This window comes from Felis catus, chromosome B1 (assembly GCF_018350175.1).
Source record: "Felis catus isolate Fca126 chromosome B1, F.catus_Fca126_mat1.0, whole genome shotgun sequence".
Classification (NCBI taxonomy): domain Eukaryota; kingdom Metazoa; phylum Chordata; class Mammalia; order Carnivora; family Felidae; genus Felis; species Felis catus.
Window position 1 is genome coordinate 135,283,968 of NC_058371.1, and position 17,768 is coordinate 135,301,735.

Below are 17,768 nucleotides of genomic sequence, written 5' to 3' on the forward strand. Positions count from 1 at the left end.
CTAAATAAAGACAATTCATGAAAAAACATCTGAGAATAAATAATAGGGTATGGTATCAAGAAACGGCAACTAAGAAAATAAGTTACTTATTTAGCAATGCAATATATTTATTTAGCAATATAATAGCAATGCTATTATATTCAGCACATGATTCCAATAATCATGATTTAAAGCTGAACAGAGTCCATTTATTCATAAATACCAATTATAAATGCCTACCTTATTCAGATGCTATGCAGGACAAATCAAAATTAAAATCATATCCCTTGGGAACTTTAGAGTCTAACTGAGACTTGAATGCATAAACAGAAATTATCACTCACAACTTTTTCGTGCTGAATATATTCTATCACATTTTAACCAGGTAGAGGCATTATGTCTTTTCCTACCCACTTGACTGATAGCCTAGCTGAACACAGAGTTCCAGATTGGAAATCATTTCAATCAGAATTTTGAATATGTCATTCCATTATTTTCTGGTATTCAGGGTTGCTCATCTGAAATTGAGTACAATTTTTGAAAACTGGTCAATTTTCTTCATCCTCAGAGACTTTGGGAGTTTCTCTTTGCCAATTTTCTGGAATTTCATGATGATGTACCAAAGTGTGGATCCTTTTCTCATCTGTCCTATTTTCTCCCAGTGGTCCCTATCAGTCTGGCAGTCCATAGCCTCTAGCCTGTTATTTGATAATTCTCCCCAATTTTTATTCCCCTCTGTTTTCTCTGTTATCTCTGCTTGTTCTAGCACCTGGATAGGGGACCCCTTGAACTTATTTTTTAACTTTCTTATAATTTCTCAAATGTTTCATCTCTTTGGTTGTTTTATTCACAAATTTTCCTCAAATATATCTTTCAAAGATTCTATTTAATATTTAATTTCTGGCCCCATAGTTTTCATTTCTTTGTTTACTCAATGTGATCCAATAGTTTTTATTTCTAAGAATTCTAGTTTATTTGATGTCCTTTTTGTTTCATTTATAAAATATATTTTCTCATCACTTAGGGATATTAATTATAGTTTTCATTATTTTATTTTGCTCTTTACATTTTTTATCTACCCTATGTTCTTTATTTCTACATATTTGATTTGGCATCTAAAAATTTTTTTTAAGTTTATTCATTTACTTTGAGAGAAGGCAAGCACAAGCAAGAGAGGAGCAGAGAGAAGGAGAGACAGAATCCTAAGCAGGCACCATGCCATCTGTGCACAGCCCGATGCAGGGCTCAAACTCACAAACCGTGAGATCATAACCTGAGCTGAAACCAAGTGTGGGATGCTTAACTGACTATGTCACCCAGGCACCCCTATTTGGTTCGGTTTCTAAAAGAACCTGCCTCGGGGCGCCTGGGTGGCGCAGTCGGTTAAGCGTCCGACTTCAGCCAGGTCACGATCTTGCGGTCTGGGAGTTCGAGCCCCACGTCAGGCTCTGGGCTGATGGCTCAGAGCCTGGAGCCTGTTTCCGATTCTGTGTCTCCCTCTCTCTCTGCCCCTCCCCCATTCATGCTCTGTCTCTCTCTGTCCCAAAAATAAATAACGTTGAAAAAAAATTAAAAAAAAAAAAGATAATTTAAAAGAACCTGCCTCATATGTCTATCGATCCTTGATTGCTGATTTTAACAATGAGGCACTAAAAAACCAAGTAGATGTTGCATGTGTAGATGTGACTTGTTGACTGCTTCACTGACAGTGGATCTGATGGTGTTGTCCCGCTGGGCCCCTAACTGTCCACACCTGTAGAAATTTTCTCTGAGACATAAATCTCAAGAGAGGAATCCTCCAGTTTTTACCTGAGAGCCTGCCAGTATCATCAAGGCTCATTTAAGAGATGAGGTGAAGGGGATTTCATGGCACAGTGTGAAGATTTTAATCTAATATCTTTGTTTTCTGTATGTTTCACCTGCTTTCAGGTATGCCCAAGTCCAGAGTCTGCTTCGTTTAACCTCTCCAGAAATTAACCTCTAGTCTTCTATGGAGAAGGGGCTCAGCAAACTGTGGAAGGGGATCAGAAGATCTAACGGCTTTTATATAGACTTTCAACTGATCCTTACATTTTTGGCCCTGCTTGTACCCCCTCCCTCTTTTCAGAAGTACCTGAAATTCCCAAGCCTAGTTTCTAGGGCTCTGGAGCACATTCAGCTGACCTGGATGTTTCCCTCACTGCTAGCTTGAGTTTCAGATTCCTCATCTTCTAGGTCTGTTACTATTCATGTATCTGGGGAATAAAGATGGCCATAATTATTTTGGCCCATTTGTTCTATTGAAACTACTACTTTGACTAATAAAATATGGCAGAAATGGAGCTGTGCGAGTTGTCAGACCCAGGCCCTAAGAGAGTGACAGCCTACGGATCCTGTCTCTTGGACACTCATTTAGATGGCCTGAACTACCGGGAAACAATCGAACCATGCTGTAGGACAGACGACATTGGAAGGCCCTGAGACTGCATAGAGAGAGAAAGAGATCCACCTAAAGCCCAGACTCCAGCTCCCTCTGCTCAAGTGCATGAATAAAGCAATCCTGGATACTCCAAATCAGTCCAACTGCAGAGAAATACCCCTCAGGAATCACAGTCAATACCATATGAAATATTAGAATCACCCAACTGAATCCTGCCCAAATTTTTGACCATAAAAATTGTAGAGTATGATATAATATTTGTTTTAATCCATTAACTTTTGAGATAGTTAATTATGTGCCCATAAATTACCAGAGCAATCTGTTTTCCGCATCCAAATTATGTTGTATTTTTCCCCTCTCCTCGTCTCTTTGCCCTTGGGACTTATAACTTTTTTTTTTAATCTTTATGCTGTCATTTTAGGGAGCTTTCAGTGGCGGTGGTAGAGAATGCATATATGCTGTCCACCATGCTTAATGAGAAGCCACCTCAGTTACTCTTTAATCTCTTTTATATTCCGAAGTATGATTTATTTTTTTTGTATATTTCATTGTTAGGTTTTTGTTGGATTTTCAAAACATAAATGGAAAAATTCTGATGGCATCAGCTATCTCTTCCATTAATTACACTTCCACAAACCAAAGTCATTCTGATAAAACAATTACATTCCTTCTGGTCTACCAACACATTTGCGATATTAAGATTGAGCCATATTTCTAACAAAGTTTAGCATTCATTATTCTGCCCAGAAAAGTCAATGACAGATAACAGCAATGAATTTAATGCCACATGTCAACTCATTTTACAGAGCTAAAGAGTCTGTCCTTTTTTAAAATCTAGTTAAGGAAATGTCTACTCTCATCTTTTAGCCCTATTCCTGACAGGATCCATCAGTACTTGGTAAAAACTGGATCAAATTAATGCTTTCTGGCTTGCATTAGCAGCCAGCAAGGTCATTCATTAGTGTGTGAAATACACCCAGAATTTCAAAAAGATAGAGGTGTCATTTGAGAAAAGAACACACTAGTGCTTCATCCCAATCACTCCTATACCACAACCCAAGTTGTAACACATGATCCTTTTCAGGAACATGGCATTACGTAAGAGTATAACCAATAACAGGTGTTCTGATGTTTCCTTAGAAGTCAGCATGCTACTGACATATAGCTAAACAGCAATTACAGTGATTTAGGGATTTAGAGGAGTTGATGACTGCTGCTACCATAAGCTTGATTATAACAGAGAATTAGGGATTGGGGAAAGAGGAAAGAAGGGTAACCCTAGATATGTCTGTATTTCCAAGTGGGTGCTCAGTAGACATTAGTTTCCCGATCCTTTCTTTTGTCCTTCTGTGGAACTACCCAATGAACACAGTATATGGGGCCAATTCAGGAGAAGGAGAACAGGGATTCTGGAGAATGGGCTGTACAATGTGCTGTGGTCCAGTGCTTCTCAGATTAATGTGCATACAAATCACCTAGGATGCTCTTAAAATGCAGGTTCTGACTCAGTAGGTCTCACTAGTACTGAGGTTCTGCATTACTAACAAGATCCAAAGTTATGCCAAGGTTTCTGGCCCACAGAACTCACTTTGAGAAGTGAGAATATAGTCAGATTTTATATATCTCTCTTCTCTCATTAAATTTCAGCTCTTATCCTCCCAGCATACCAACAAAATTCAGAAAATATTTTACCAAAGGTTTAGGACAAAAGAGCACAGCATAGCAACTTAAAAATTAGGCCTATATGTATCCCTAAATACCTCATTCTTTTAATATGCTTTTTTGAGCTTTATAAATAAATGTTATAATCTTCTGAGACTCACTTTTTTTCATCATGTTTACCAAATTTATCCATACAGCTGCCACTTACAACAATAATGATAAAGTTCTGATTCTTAGCTCAGCGGTGTGTTCACAAGTGTTCATTACATCACTGTGTGTAAAATTAAACATCACTGTGTATTCTTTTATATGTTTCAAGTACTATATTCTAAAAACATTTCAAATAAATATTTCACACCTTCTTTCTTAAAGTTCCTACAGCCATTAACACCACCAGCAGTGTCTTCTGATCATCCACTCCATGGAGCCCAATCAAAGACCAATCACTTGGTTCCAATCCCCCTCCCTCTCATCTTTCATTTGTTTTCCTCTAATTGAAGCTCTTAACTCTTCAATCCCTATTACTGATTTTTCTTCATGTATTATTCAACATTAACTTGTGACAGCTGCAATGTCTCAGCAGTTTTATTCAATAATACAATATTTTTGCTCATATAAAATCCAGAGCTAAAGTTCCTGGCCATGACATCTTCTGGGCCACTCTTGCAGGTACTCAACCTCAGGACTCATTATATTTCCATAGTTCTACCATATTAAAAGCTCTCCCTTCCAGCTGTGTGGTTAGGAAGGAAGAACAAGGAAGACTGCACAAGGGCTGGTTATGGCCTCAAAGTGGCATATATATCACTTCCACTCGCCTTCCATTAGAAGGACTTAATGACACAGTCCACCTGGACACAAAGGGATACTGGGGAAAATATGTCTTCTTGTGCTCCCAGGAGAAAAATAAAATAGTTTTGTAAACAAAGAAAAAATAACTTACCCATTCTCCCTTCCACCATACACAGCCCTTAAAAATTAAATTATTGGGGCACCCGAGTGGCTCAGTCGGTTGAGCATCCAACTCCGGCTCAGGTCATGATCTCACAGTTTGTGAGTTTGAGCCCCGTGTCGAGCTCTGTGCTGACAGCTCAGAACCTGAAGCCTGTTTCATATCCTGTGTCTCCCTCTCTCTCTGCCCCTCCCCCACTTGCACTTGGTCTCTCTCTGTCTCTCAAAAATAAATAAACTTTTTAAAAAATTAAATTCTCAATAATGTTCATGAAATGAATTGGCATGGGTAGTTACCTGTGAAGAGGGATATAATCTGACTGCATACACCTGGCTTCTTGAGTAACTGCTGAATATTTTGAAACTCAATTTTCCTATATTGGTTTAAAAAATGTTCCTATATAATTGAAAGTCAATACACTGTTCATTGATAATTGTATTACCTTTGGGTAATACAAAAAGTAAATTATAGTCCCTGTTCCCTGAAGGCTTATAATCCAGTTAGGAAAAAAAGATACTAGCTGTGCAATAATATAGAATTTAAATATCAACTTTAAAATAACACACATATGTGGAATTTAAGAAACAAAACAAATGAACACAGGGGAAGGGAAGGAAAAATAGGAAAGAAACAGCAAGGGAGGCAAACCATAAGAGAGTCTTAAATACATAGAACAAACTGAGAGTTGCTGAAGGGATGTTGGGTAGGAGGGATGGGCCAAATAGGCGATGGGCATTGAGGAGGGCCCTTGTTGGGATGCACACTGGGTGTTATACGTAAGTGATGATTTACTCAGTTCTACTCCAGAAACCAATACTACACTGTATGTTTACACTAATTTGAATTTAAATAAAGAAAAAAATGGAAAACATCCCAAGGTACTCTTTCCTAAACAAATCAGTTAGGAAAGTAAAAAACAAACAAATAAAATAACACTAGACCAATTGCCAAATGATTGTTGTGAATCCTATAGAATATAAATTTTTTTTAAGAAAGTAGTAATTATGGCTGTGGAAATATGGAACCATTTGAAAATATTAATAGATGACTGATTCATTGATTGATTGATATAGATAATAGATAATTAGATGATAGATGATAGATGGATAGATAGATAGATAGATAGATAGATAGATAGATAGATAGATGGATAGAATAGGTCCTTTTCTCTAAGAGGTACAAGATATGCTTGTGATGCACAGAAAAGTACACATAGACAGAATTGAGCACACTTTAATTTTACTAGCTTGACCTATGCTGCAATAGGCCCATTTATCCTATGGCTCAGTTCCTAGTATAGTTTATGCCTCCGTAAAAATAAGGTACTATAATGTTCTACTCTAACTATTATGCTTCCATTTTCTATTAAAAATTCCCTTGGTAATAAGGAAACAGGCAGGTTCATTTATCCCACAGGGCCTATAAATTCAGCAAACAACATCCTGTATTGCCCTTAAAATTAATCACATCCCAGAGTGCCTCAAAATGAACTTTAGCAAATAATGCAACTGTGATAAAATTTGCATATCAGATTTACAATGTATTCAAAGCTTCTATTTCCTCCCATCTCAGCACTTCTTTTCTAAATGAAATTGTACATATCCGGTAAGAGCAAAGGTGAAGTGCACTGCAAGAAATGTCAACCTTACTAAAAGAAACAGATATGTGACGTGTGGTCTGGGACCACGGTGACAATATGTACACAGATGGTAAATCTGCATTCAGATTCGCAGTTGTGGTTTGGGGCAGGATACATAGGTTACCTAGCAAGATAAGATTTTTCTCTTGCTGGCAATTTCATAACAGGAAGTAGAGCCATTTAGAATTATTAAAGGGAAAAGTTGTGGCTCACATTAATTAGCATGTGACATATATTGAGCGTTTCAAAAAGATAGAGGTGCCATTTGAGAAGGGAACACACTAGTGTTTCATCCCAATCACTCCTGCACCCCAATCCCAGTTGTAAAACATGATCCTATTCAGCAGCATGGGAGTTGTAACCAATAGCAAGTGCTCCAAGTGATATTTTCCTAGAAGTCAGCATGCTACAGACATATGGCCAAATAGCATACAGAGACTTAGGTATTTATATGAGGCATATAAATTCATTTATATGAATTCTAAGACATCAGGACTAGTCAAAGGAAAAACCCAAAGTGATTCCCACCCTAAATGTTCATTGACCTTTCCTACCCCCATGACAAACTTTCTCTCCTGCCCCTATTACAAACACCTGGTAGCCTCCAGCTCTCTTCTTCCACCAAAAATGTTATTTTAGAAAGAAATCTGCCAACATCAAGTTATCTGTCTGTACCCTCATGCTGTGCTTCTCAAATGAGAAGCATGGACAACGTGGAGCAAGTGCTAGGGAGCAGTTAGCCAGCAGACACATGAAGTCACAGGGTAAAACTGGGGCCACACATTGCGAAAGTCAACTTGATTCAAGGTAGAAGACTTTTCTATCGTAGGATCAAATGTACATTTAAATTAATTCTAAAGAGAAACTCTCCGTTGGTGGCAGATTGGCTTCCTAATCTATACCACTGTTATGGATCTAGGTCCAGACATACATATTCGCCTTCTTCTGTCCTTATGGATAATTAAGAGGAAAATTTTGAGAAGCATTGTCTTTACACTTGTACTATGTTTGGATCTACTTTACTTTTCAATGCAGTCTTGTTACTTTCCAATGATTCAGGAAGTATATCTGTAGAGGAAACTCTCTTAGCCATAAAGCAAAGCTTCTCACCTTTTTCTGTATGAAAACACCTGGGGATAAGACACACACTGATGAGCAACACAGAGGGTGATCCTCAGCAGAGTATTAGAATCTTGGCAAAACATTGATTCTGATAATTCCCTCAGGAGGAGTTATTCTATTACCTCATCCCATACTTCTACCTACTCATTTAGCCAATAAACATTTATTTAAGGTCAATTCTCTGTAAGTCACATGCTATGCCATCATTTAGAAACTTACATATATTTGAGGCTGGAGATAAGGAAGGCAGTGAACAGTTTATTGTAACATAATGCAAAAATTAGAATCCATAGACCTTTGAAATGGCAGTAAATGTGTCTAAAAATCAAGAGAATAAGAAAACAATAGCTAAAGCAGATCTAGGGATGATTCAGATTTTGAAGTTAGCAGAGAGGTTCCCTTACAATCTTCAACATTGCCTCTCCTCATCTTAACTCAGTCATGAACAACTCCAGGAGACCAGGAAGTACAGCAACAAGGATTCAGACACCAGCACACAACACAGAGCAGAATATGCATGAGGAGGAATCTGGGGACAGATTGTCACAGGACTGGCACAGAAATCATTTAGAATAAGGACTGCAGAGAAAGCACTAGGTTTGGCAAGTATAAAGTCAATGATGACCAATCTTTGAGATAACTAAGAAGTACTTAGGAAGATTTTTGTGGGTAGGAAAAGAGAGAGTAAAGCATACAATCCTGGAGTAGATTTAAGAACACAAATTAAAAAAGACTGACATCGGAAGGGCGCCTGGCTAGGGCATGTGACTCTTGATCTCAGATTCATAAGCTCAAGCCCCACATTGGGTGTAGGGCTTACTTTAATAAATAGATAGATAGATAGATAGATAGATAGATAGATAGATAGATAGATAGGTAGATAGATAAAAGAATAATCTTGGGTGACAAGGATAAAATCTGTAACCTTCTATTTAAATGCGCAAAAAAAAACTTTAATGTAAATTTATTTTTATAACTAAATTTATTCTGTTTCCAGCCCTCATTCCTGTACAGTAGCAAAATAAAACAAAAACTCTCATATGTGCATTTAAGGTATCTCAGTCTTTTCTTTAATATTAATTAAGGGGGTGCCTGGGTGGCTCAGTCAGTTAAGCATCCAACCCTTGATTTCTGCTCAGATCATGATCTCATGGGTTCATGGGTTTGAGCCCCACATGGGGCTTCACAGGCTGACTGTGCACCCTGCTTGGGATTCCCTCTCTCTCCTTTTCTCTCTCCCCCTCCCGTGAACTAACTAACTAACCAATAACTAACTCTTTCTCTCTGTCTCTCTCTCTCCCTTCCTCCCTCTCTCTCAATAAATAACTTTTAAAAAAGATTAATTCAGGATCTTTTAGATTAGTTTTTGCGGGTATAATTTCAGGGATCACTTACTTAGGTTCTCTGCTTTCTGCTTGACCTAAATCTTGGGGCGCTTACTTATCACTGTGGCACCAATGTAAGGGATGTCTGATGTACATTTGACCCTGCTTTTCAAATATTCACACCTTCTTGAATATATCCCTCATTTCACATGATCCCCTATGTCTGCCACACTGGCATCTGCTAAAATATGGCTGGTTTTTTTATAGTACCCCTAGCTTCTCTAGGCCCCTCTGCATCCTCCTTGCCCCAACGAGGACTGTTTTAGGCCCCGGTAGACTTCCTTATCTCCAAGGAAGCCTGATAATGACAGGCTGCACTCTCAGTGTTACACCAAATGTGTCCTCCCACAGGCCTACAGCACTTTCCTCAACCAGGTCTAATATCCCACTGTGACAGTGCCATGTCACTTTGGCACCATGTGGAATGTGAAAAGGGGCTTAACAGTTTCCTGGGATACACCCTGGAAAGGAAGAAACAAGACACTCTTGGTTTATCCCTGCTATCTCTTCCTCTCCCTCTCAACCCACCTAGAAGGTTTTCTACTTTCCACTTTTATCTGGCAACAACTCCAGACAAGTTCAAAATGATCAGATCCTCCTCCCCTCACTGGGGAAATAAAGGAGGAAAGCTACAACAACATAAACTCAATTGCTAAGAAAATGAGAATGTAAAATGGAACTTTTATTGAATATTATTCTTTAACACTTGGAAAGCTTATGTGGTAGGCTATGTTCAGTTCTGCCATGGACCCAAAACATAAAAAATAGAACATAGACATATGTGACTGAGACACAAGCAGGAATGCCTTTATTGGCACTGGTACTCTGTGTCCCCACCCATAGAGTAATTGTTTCAACAGCAGGAAAGGACCTGAAGTTTCTTGCCTTCTCTGAACTAGTGGTTCTTACATTTCCTCATAGGCAGTGCTGTCAACAGGATCTGGGTGGCAGCTCCTTAAGGAACAAGGGGAGGCATCAGGAGCTGCATACATTGGCCTGCATACTTTTCTAGTGGACACAATTTACACAATTGTTTGCTAGGCAACCAAAGTGAAAGTAACCTTGAGCCATCTCCAGTTCATCATTCCAGTGAGTCTTAAACCGATACCAACTTCCATAGCCTTGCCTAGCTCAACGTCCCCCTCCACTGACCTTCTGTTATCCCATCTTCACCTTGCCCTTAGCTTTTTTCTCCTTATAACTTTGACTTGTCCAATAAGAACTCTTGGGGCGCCTGGGTGGTGCAGTCGGTTAAGCGTCCGACTTCAGCCAGGTCACGATCTCGCGGTCGGTGAGTTCGAGCCCCGTGTCGGGCTCTGGGCTGATGGCTCGGAGCCTGGAGCCTGTTTCCGATTCTGTGTCTCCCTCTCTCTCTGCCCCTCGCCCATTCATGCTCTGTCTCTCTCTGTCCCAAAAATAAATAAACGTTGAAAAAAAAATTAAAAAAAAAAAAAAAAGAACTCTTTCCCTGAACTCTATCTTGAAATTTCCTTCCTGGCTTGCCCTGATCCCTCTCAGGTCAACTTTTCCCTTGGATATCATCCCACAGGCTCACCTCTCTCCAGTTGCCCTGGCCTCAAAGATGATGCAAGCCACCTTTTTAAAGACATTTGTATCAAAAGAAAAACAATTATGCAATCAACCACCTTACACTAAATTTCAGGAGATCCTGGCCTCAGCATGCTACAAATCAGACTAGGCTTGCAATATTCCATTATTCTACTTGTGTGTAAGACTACTGTAATCAGTTTCCTATGGTTGCTATAATCACAGACTTGACAGCTTAAAGCAATGTAAATTTATTCTCTTACAGTTTGGGAGACTGGAAGTCTGAAATCAGTTTCACTGGGCTAACGTTAAGCTGCTGGCAGTGCTGATTCCTTCTGGAGGCTCTGGGGAGAATTCATGTTATTGTTTTTTCCTAGCTTCTAGAGGCCATCTGCATTGCTTGGCTCAGGACTCCTTCCCTGAATCACTTCAATCTCTTGCTGCCATCATCTTCACAAAGCTCCCTCCAAGTCCCTTTTATGAGGTCTTGTGTAATTACATTTAGGGTCTGCTCAGATAATGCAGGATAATCTTCCCATCTCCAGATCCTTAATTTACTCACTTCTGCAAAGTCCCTTTTGCCATATAAGGTAATAGTCACAGGTTCCAGAGATTAGGGCACAGATATCTTTGGTGGAGCCATTATTTAGCCTACCACAACTATAAATACATAATAACAGAAAAACGTCAAATGTCAATACCACCATGAAAGTAAAAAAAAAAAAAATACTACAGTAACAAGGAAAAATAACTTCTATAATCACAATCATTAAACCACTCATTAAAAAAAACTTTCATAATATTATTAAGGGCTTTCCACTGAATATATTTAAGAAGCTTCAAATTTTTTTCATTTACCATCCATGTGAGGAGAGCCCATGGAGAAATCATTTTTCTTTTCACTATTAGAAAAACTCTAAGCTCACCTACAAAAGCAACAATTTCTATGTGTACCAGGTGTAATTTAAATAAAGCCATGAAAAAATGGCACTGTCTAGGATCCAAAGATAATAACCTTTTTCTTTCATGCTTTTTGTTTATACTTAATATAAATAATGTAGATAAGTCAACTATACATCAATTAAAAAAAATAATAAGGTGGATATTAGCAAAGTAAGGGCCATCAAGTAGCAAGGGAAAGTAAACAAAGTGCTTTAAAGATCATTCAAAAATGTCTTTCAGAAAATTTTGTGCACTTGTAGGTAGTCACATTTTGTTTTCAAATTACATCTTTATTGGGGCGCCTGGGTGGCTCAGGCAGTTGGGCATCCAACTTCAGCTCAAGTCAAGATCTCACGGTTCATGAGTTCAAGCCCCCCATTGGGCTCTGTGCTGACAGCTCAGAGCCTGGAGCCTCCTTCAGATTCCGTGTCTCCCTCTCTCTCTGCCTCTTCCCAGCTCACGCTGTGTTTCTCTCTGTCTCTCAAAAACAAATGAATGTTAAAAAAAAATTTTTAATTACCTCTTTACTTTTATAGTGGGTCAACTTGTCAGTAAAATATAGGCATAAACTTTCAAATGGTATTAAAAGACATATTTCATGAACCACATTGCTTGGGCTCCACAAGGTATAAATAAGTACCCGTCTGTAGCAACTTGCCTAACACTGTGAATATTAGGCATACCTTGAAAGTCATAGTGCATATTCTGACCTAAGAGCAGTATAAGCTTTAACTCCTCTGTGCTTCAGTTTCATCTGTAAAATAAGGATAGTTCCTACTTCTTAGGGTTGTTGCACAAATTAAATCGTACACAAGAAAGTACCTAGAGTAGTACCTGGAAAATAATAAGTTCTCAATCCACTTTAGTTATTTTCATTATCTCGGCTTTTGGATTCACCAGTTTAATTTTTAACAACAAGAAAAATCTAGAATGACCATAAAAATAAAATACAGCGAATTCATGTAAAGTACATGCACTCATCAAATTAGATCACAAAAATAGACTACCTTAATAATAAACACATAGGTCAGTGAAACAAAATAAAGAACCCAAAATGGGCCCACATAAATATGATTTTAACTGATTTTTGACAAAGCTGCATAAGAGTTCAATGAAGGGAGGATGGCCTTTCAACAAATGATTATGTAGCAATTGGGCATCCATAGGCAAAAAAAATAAATAAGCCTTGACTTAAATCTTACATCTTGTTCAAAATTCACTCAAAATGGATCATAGATTTAAATATAAAACTCTGAAACTGTAAAATGTTCAGGAAAAAAAAATACAAGAGAAATTCTTTGGGCTCTAGAGCCAGGAAGAGTTCTTAGAATTGGCAACAAAAGCAAAAGCCATAAAAAGAGAAACGAATAAATTGGACCTCATCAGAATTTAAAATTTTGTCCTATGAAAGCCCATATGAGGAGAATATACAGATAGCAAAGAAGCACATGAAAAAGATGTTCAACATCCCTTGCCATTAGAGAAATACAAACTGAGACCACAGTGTAATTTCAGTACACACTTAACAGAATGGCTAAAATAAAAAAGTAACACCACCGAAGGCTGGCAAAGCTATGTTCAGAAACTGGATCACTCATATATAGCTGGTGAAATCATAAAATGATATAGCCATTCTAGCAACGAGTTTGGCAGCATCTTGTAAAACTAAACACTCATCTACTGTACATCCCAACAATTATACTCCTGGGCCTTTATCCCAGAAAAAGGAAAATTTACATTCACACAAAGACCTGTGCGTGAGTGGACCCAGCAGCTTTAACCATAACAGCCAAACACAGGCATCTGTCCAGATGTCCTTTAAGGGGTGGAAGGTTAATCAAATTGTGGCACATCCATATCATGGGGTACTACAGCAATGTAAAAAAAAAAGAAGGAACCATTCATACACACAACAACCTGGCTAAATCTCCAGAGAATTATACTAGGGGGATAAAAGCCAATTTTGAAATCCAACTATGATATGTGTGGTTCCAACTAGATAACATTCTGGAAAAGGCAAAACTACAGAGACAGTAAAAAATCTGTGGTTGTAGGGGTTGCAGGGAGGAAGGAATGAATAGACAGAACACAGAAGATTTTTGGGACAGTGAAACTATTTTGTGTAACACAGTAATGGTAGATATATGTCATTATACATTTGTGCAAACCCACAGAATGTACACTAAAAGTGAACCCAATATAAAATGTATAAACTATGGGCCTTAGCTAATAATGATGTGTCAATTCAGGTTCATCAATTGTAATATATGCATCATTCTGGAGGGGGAGGCTATGCATGTGTTAGAGTACATGAGAACTCTCTGTACTTTCTGCTCTCATTTTGCTGTGAACATACAATTACTCTAAAAAATAAAGTCTATTTGGGGCGCCTGGGTGGCGCAGTCGGTTAAGCGTCCGACTTCAGCCAGGTCACGATCTCGCAGTCCAGGAGTTCCAGCCCCGCGTCGGGCTCTGGGCTGATGGCTCAGAGCCTGGAGCCTGTTTCTGATTCTGTGTCTCCCTCTCTCTCTGCCCCTCCCCCGTTCATGCTCTGTCTCTCTCTGTCCCAAAAATAAATAAACGTTGAAAAAAAAAATTAAAAAAAATAAATAAATAAAGTCTATTTTTTTAAGTTTATTTATTTATTTTGAGTGGAGGGAAAGGGTAGAGAGAAACAGAGAATCTGAAGCAAACTCTGTGCTGTCAGCACAGAGCCTGACACAGGGCTGGATCCCACGAACCATGAGATCATGACCTGAGCCAAAATCGAGTTGGATGCTCAACCAACTGAGCTACCCAGGACCCCCTCCCCTAGTCTATTTTTTAAAAAAGGTCACTTCAGAGGCGACTGGGAGGCTCAGTTGGTTAAGCATCCAACTTTGGCTCAGGTCATGATCCACCACTCGTGGGTTCAAGCCCCACATCGGGTTCTGTGCTGACAGCTCCGAGCCTGGACCTGCTTCAGATTCTGTGTCTCCTTCTCTATCTCTACTCCTCTCCCACTCATTCTCTCTCTCTCTGACTCTCAATAATAAATAACCTTTAAAAAAAAAATTTTAAGGTTACTTCATGCATGATTATATAACTTCATTGAAATGGCAAAATACAGCAATAAGAAACAGATTACTGGTTATTTAAGGAAAACGTGGGAGCAGAAGGAAAGTAGGTGTGGTTATAAAAGGATAACACAATGGGGTGCCTAGGTGGCTTGGTCAGTTAAGCATCAGACTCTTGATCTTGGCTCAGGTCATGATCTCATAGTTCGTGGGTTGAGCACCACATCAGGCTCTGCACTGACAGTGCAGAGCCTGCTTGGGATTCTGTCTCTCCTTCTCTCTGCCCCTCCCCCACTAATGCACTCGTGCACGTGCTCTCTCTCTCTCTCTCTCTCTCAAAATAAATAAACTTTAAAAAATAAAATAAAATAAAATAAAATAAAATAAAATAAAATAAAATAAAATAAAATAATAAAATAAAGGATAACATGAAAAATCCTCGTGGTATTGGACCTGTTCAGTATCTTGACTGTGGTGGCAGATACATAAATCTAAAAAATGATAAAACTGCATAGAATACACACACACACACACATACAATATACAGATGCACACATATGTGTGAAAGTACAAGTAAAACTGGGGAAATATGAATAACATTGTTGGATTGCATCCATGTCAATATCCTGGTTGTTATTACACTATAGCTGTTACCATTGGGGGAAACTGAGCAAAAGGTACAAGAGATCACTCTCTATTATATATTACAACTGTATGTGAATTACAATTATTTCAATTTTAAAACTGAACTTCCTTTCCAGCAGGTTTTAACGATGCCACAGAAACTTGCCATAGCCTTCTTAATTTTGCTGTTTATAACCAATGTTCACTCTTCAACTAAAGTCATTAGCAAATGAACATGGCATGCTTCCTCTCTTTAAGAACTGAAAGCTAGAAGCACTTCAGTTGGTTGAGGGTCCGACTTTGGCTCAGGTCATAAACTTGCAGTTCATGAGTTCAAGCCCCATGTCAGGCTCTGTGCTAACAGTTTAGAGCCTGGAGCCTGCTTCAGATTCTGTGTCTCCCTCTCTCTCTGTGCCTCCACCACCCACACTCTGTCTCTCTCTCTCTCTCTCTCTCTCTCTCTCTCAAAAATAAATATTTAAAAAAATTCTTTTTTAATTTTAAAAAGAACTGAAAGCTATTCTAGCCTTAGAAATTCCTGATGTACTAGCATTTAGGGCTTGCCTCATCTTGCCTGTAAGGTTGTGCAGCCTTACCATCCAGAGATTAAAGGAACTACAGTCCACATAGCCAGGTCCTGACAGTGTTTGGTAGGTCACAGGCTTTGTCGATGTCACCAAAACATCTGTGAAAATGATCTGCTCAACTGGGTTAAAAAATCAACTTACTGGCCAGGGGGAAAGAAATTTATGCCACAGAAAAAGCAACTTACCAGCCAGGGGGAAAGAAATTTATGCCACAGAAAATTATAAAGATGCAGCCAGCCACCAACAAAAATATTATGACATAAGGCAGATGGTGATGAGAATCAGAAAGATCTATAAAGAGAATTTCTTTCTCTGCAGCAACCATAAGGGTACACTTCTGAAGTAAAGAGAGTAGGGTAGCCTGGGTGGCTCAGTCGGTTAAGCATCTGACTCTTGATTTCAGCTCAGGTCATGATCTCATGATTTATGAGATCAAGCCACTCATTAGTCTCTGTGCTGAGCCTGCTTGGGATTCTCTCTCTCTCTCTCTCTCTCTCTCTCTCTCTCTCTCTCTCTCTCAAAAATAAACTTACAAAAAATAAGGAGAATCAAAGTAGACCCCTCTAAGCTTATCACTGCCCAAAACTTAATTTCATTTCAACCATGAAATTGTATCTACTGTCTAAAGTGTAAAATGTAAAGATTTTGTTGGGTTCTAATTGATACCATCTGATAAGAAACACCAGATTTTGATGCCGAGAAAAGGGAAATTAGCTAAATATTGAACTGAGAAACACCAGATTTAGACTGTTAATGAAAGACCACATATGGAGCAAGGGAGGAAAACAGACCAGAAGACTGGTTTACTGTTTTCTTTTAAATTTTTTTCTTTTTTGCCTTTCCTTTTTCTTCTACTTCTCTATCTCTTCTTCTCCTTATTGTATGTTTTGTTTCATTTTTTAAGATCTGCATTCAACCTGATCTCCCCAGCTTCTACCTAAATAGTTCATTTCCAGGCTTCTGATATGTCTAAATTTTTCAGACAGACTTGGGAAAAGGGGTGAAGTGGAAAACACAGAAATGCATTAGCATTCAGGACTGAGAAGCAAGCCCCTCAGGAAAGAAGGTGTCCAAAGAATATAAATAACTTGGCTAAATAACCTTAGTCACCAGCAAAGAGAAAGCAAAGTGTTTATCATAAGCCATCTATCCTGACCCATTTACTCAATCTTAGTTAGGTTTAAATCATTATATATATACTCATATATATGTATATACATACACATATATATGTGTATGTATATATGTATATGAATATGTATATGTATGTATACATACATATCATATATACAGTGACAGTATCATATATACACATATATATACATACACATACAAAGATCGTGTATGTATATACATACACGATCTTTTCACTAAAACCTAAGGCACCTAGACCAAGACAGCACCAGTTTGGTATCTTCATGACAAACAAAACTCAACATGGGAGAGACACCTTCGCACCTCTATGGGGAGGGGAGTTGAGTATAGGTGAGGGCCCATGTCCCACTGAAGGTTCCATATAACATGGTCCTGCTGGGACCATGCTATGTAAAGGAAAAGCCTTAACATAGCAACTAAAAAGATGTATTTGTGAGATCACAGGAGTCATCCCTATAGATGCCCAGAAATGTATAGAAGGGATACAAGGGGTAATGGGAATAATGAAATCGTAGATAGCAAAAAATCCAGAAAAAAAACTCACATAATTTACTGTAATTAATATAAGCACATTTTTACCCTTAAGCTGATGTAGTCCAGGGAAATACAAATTTCATGTACATACAGTTTACTTTCACTTAACAAAGAAAGTACTCAATTGGAATAAATTGACCTCTGGTCTCCTCCCAAACCTACCT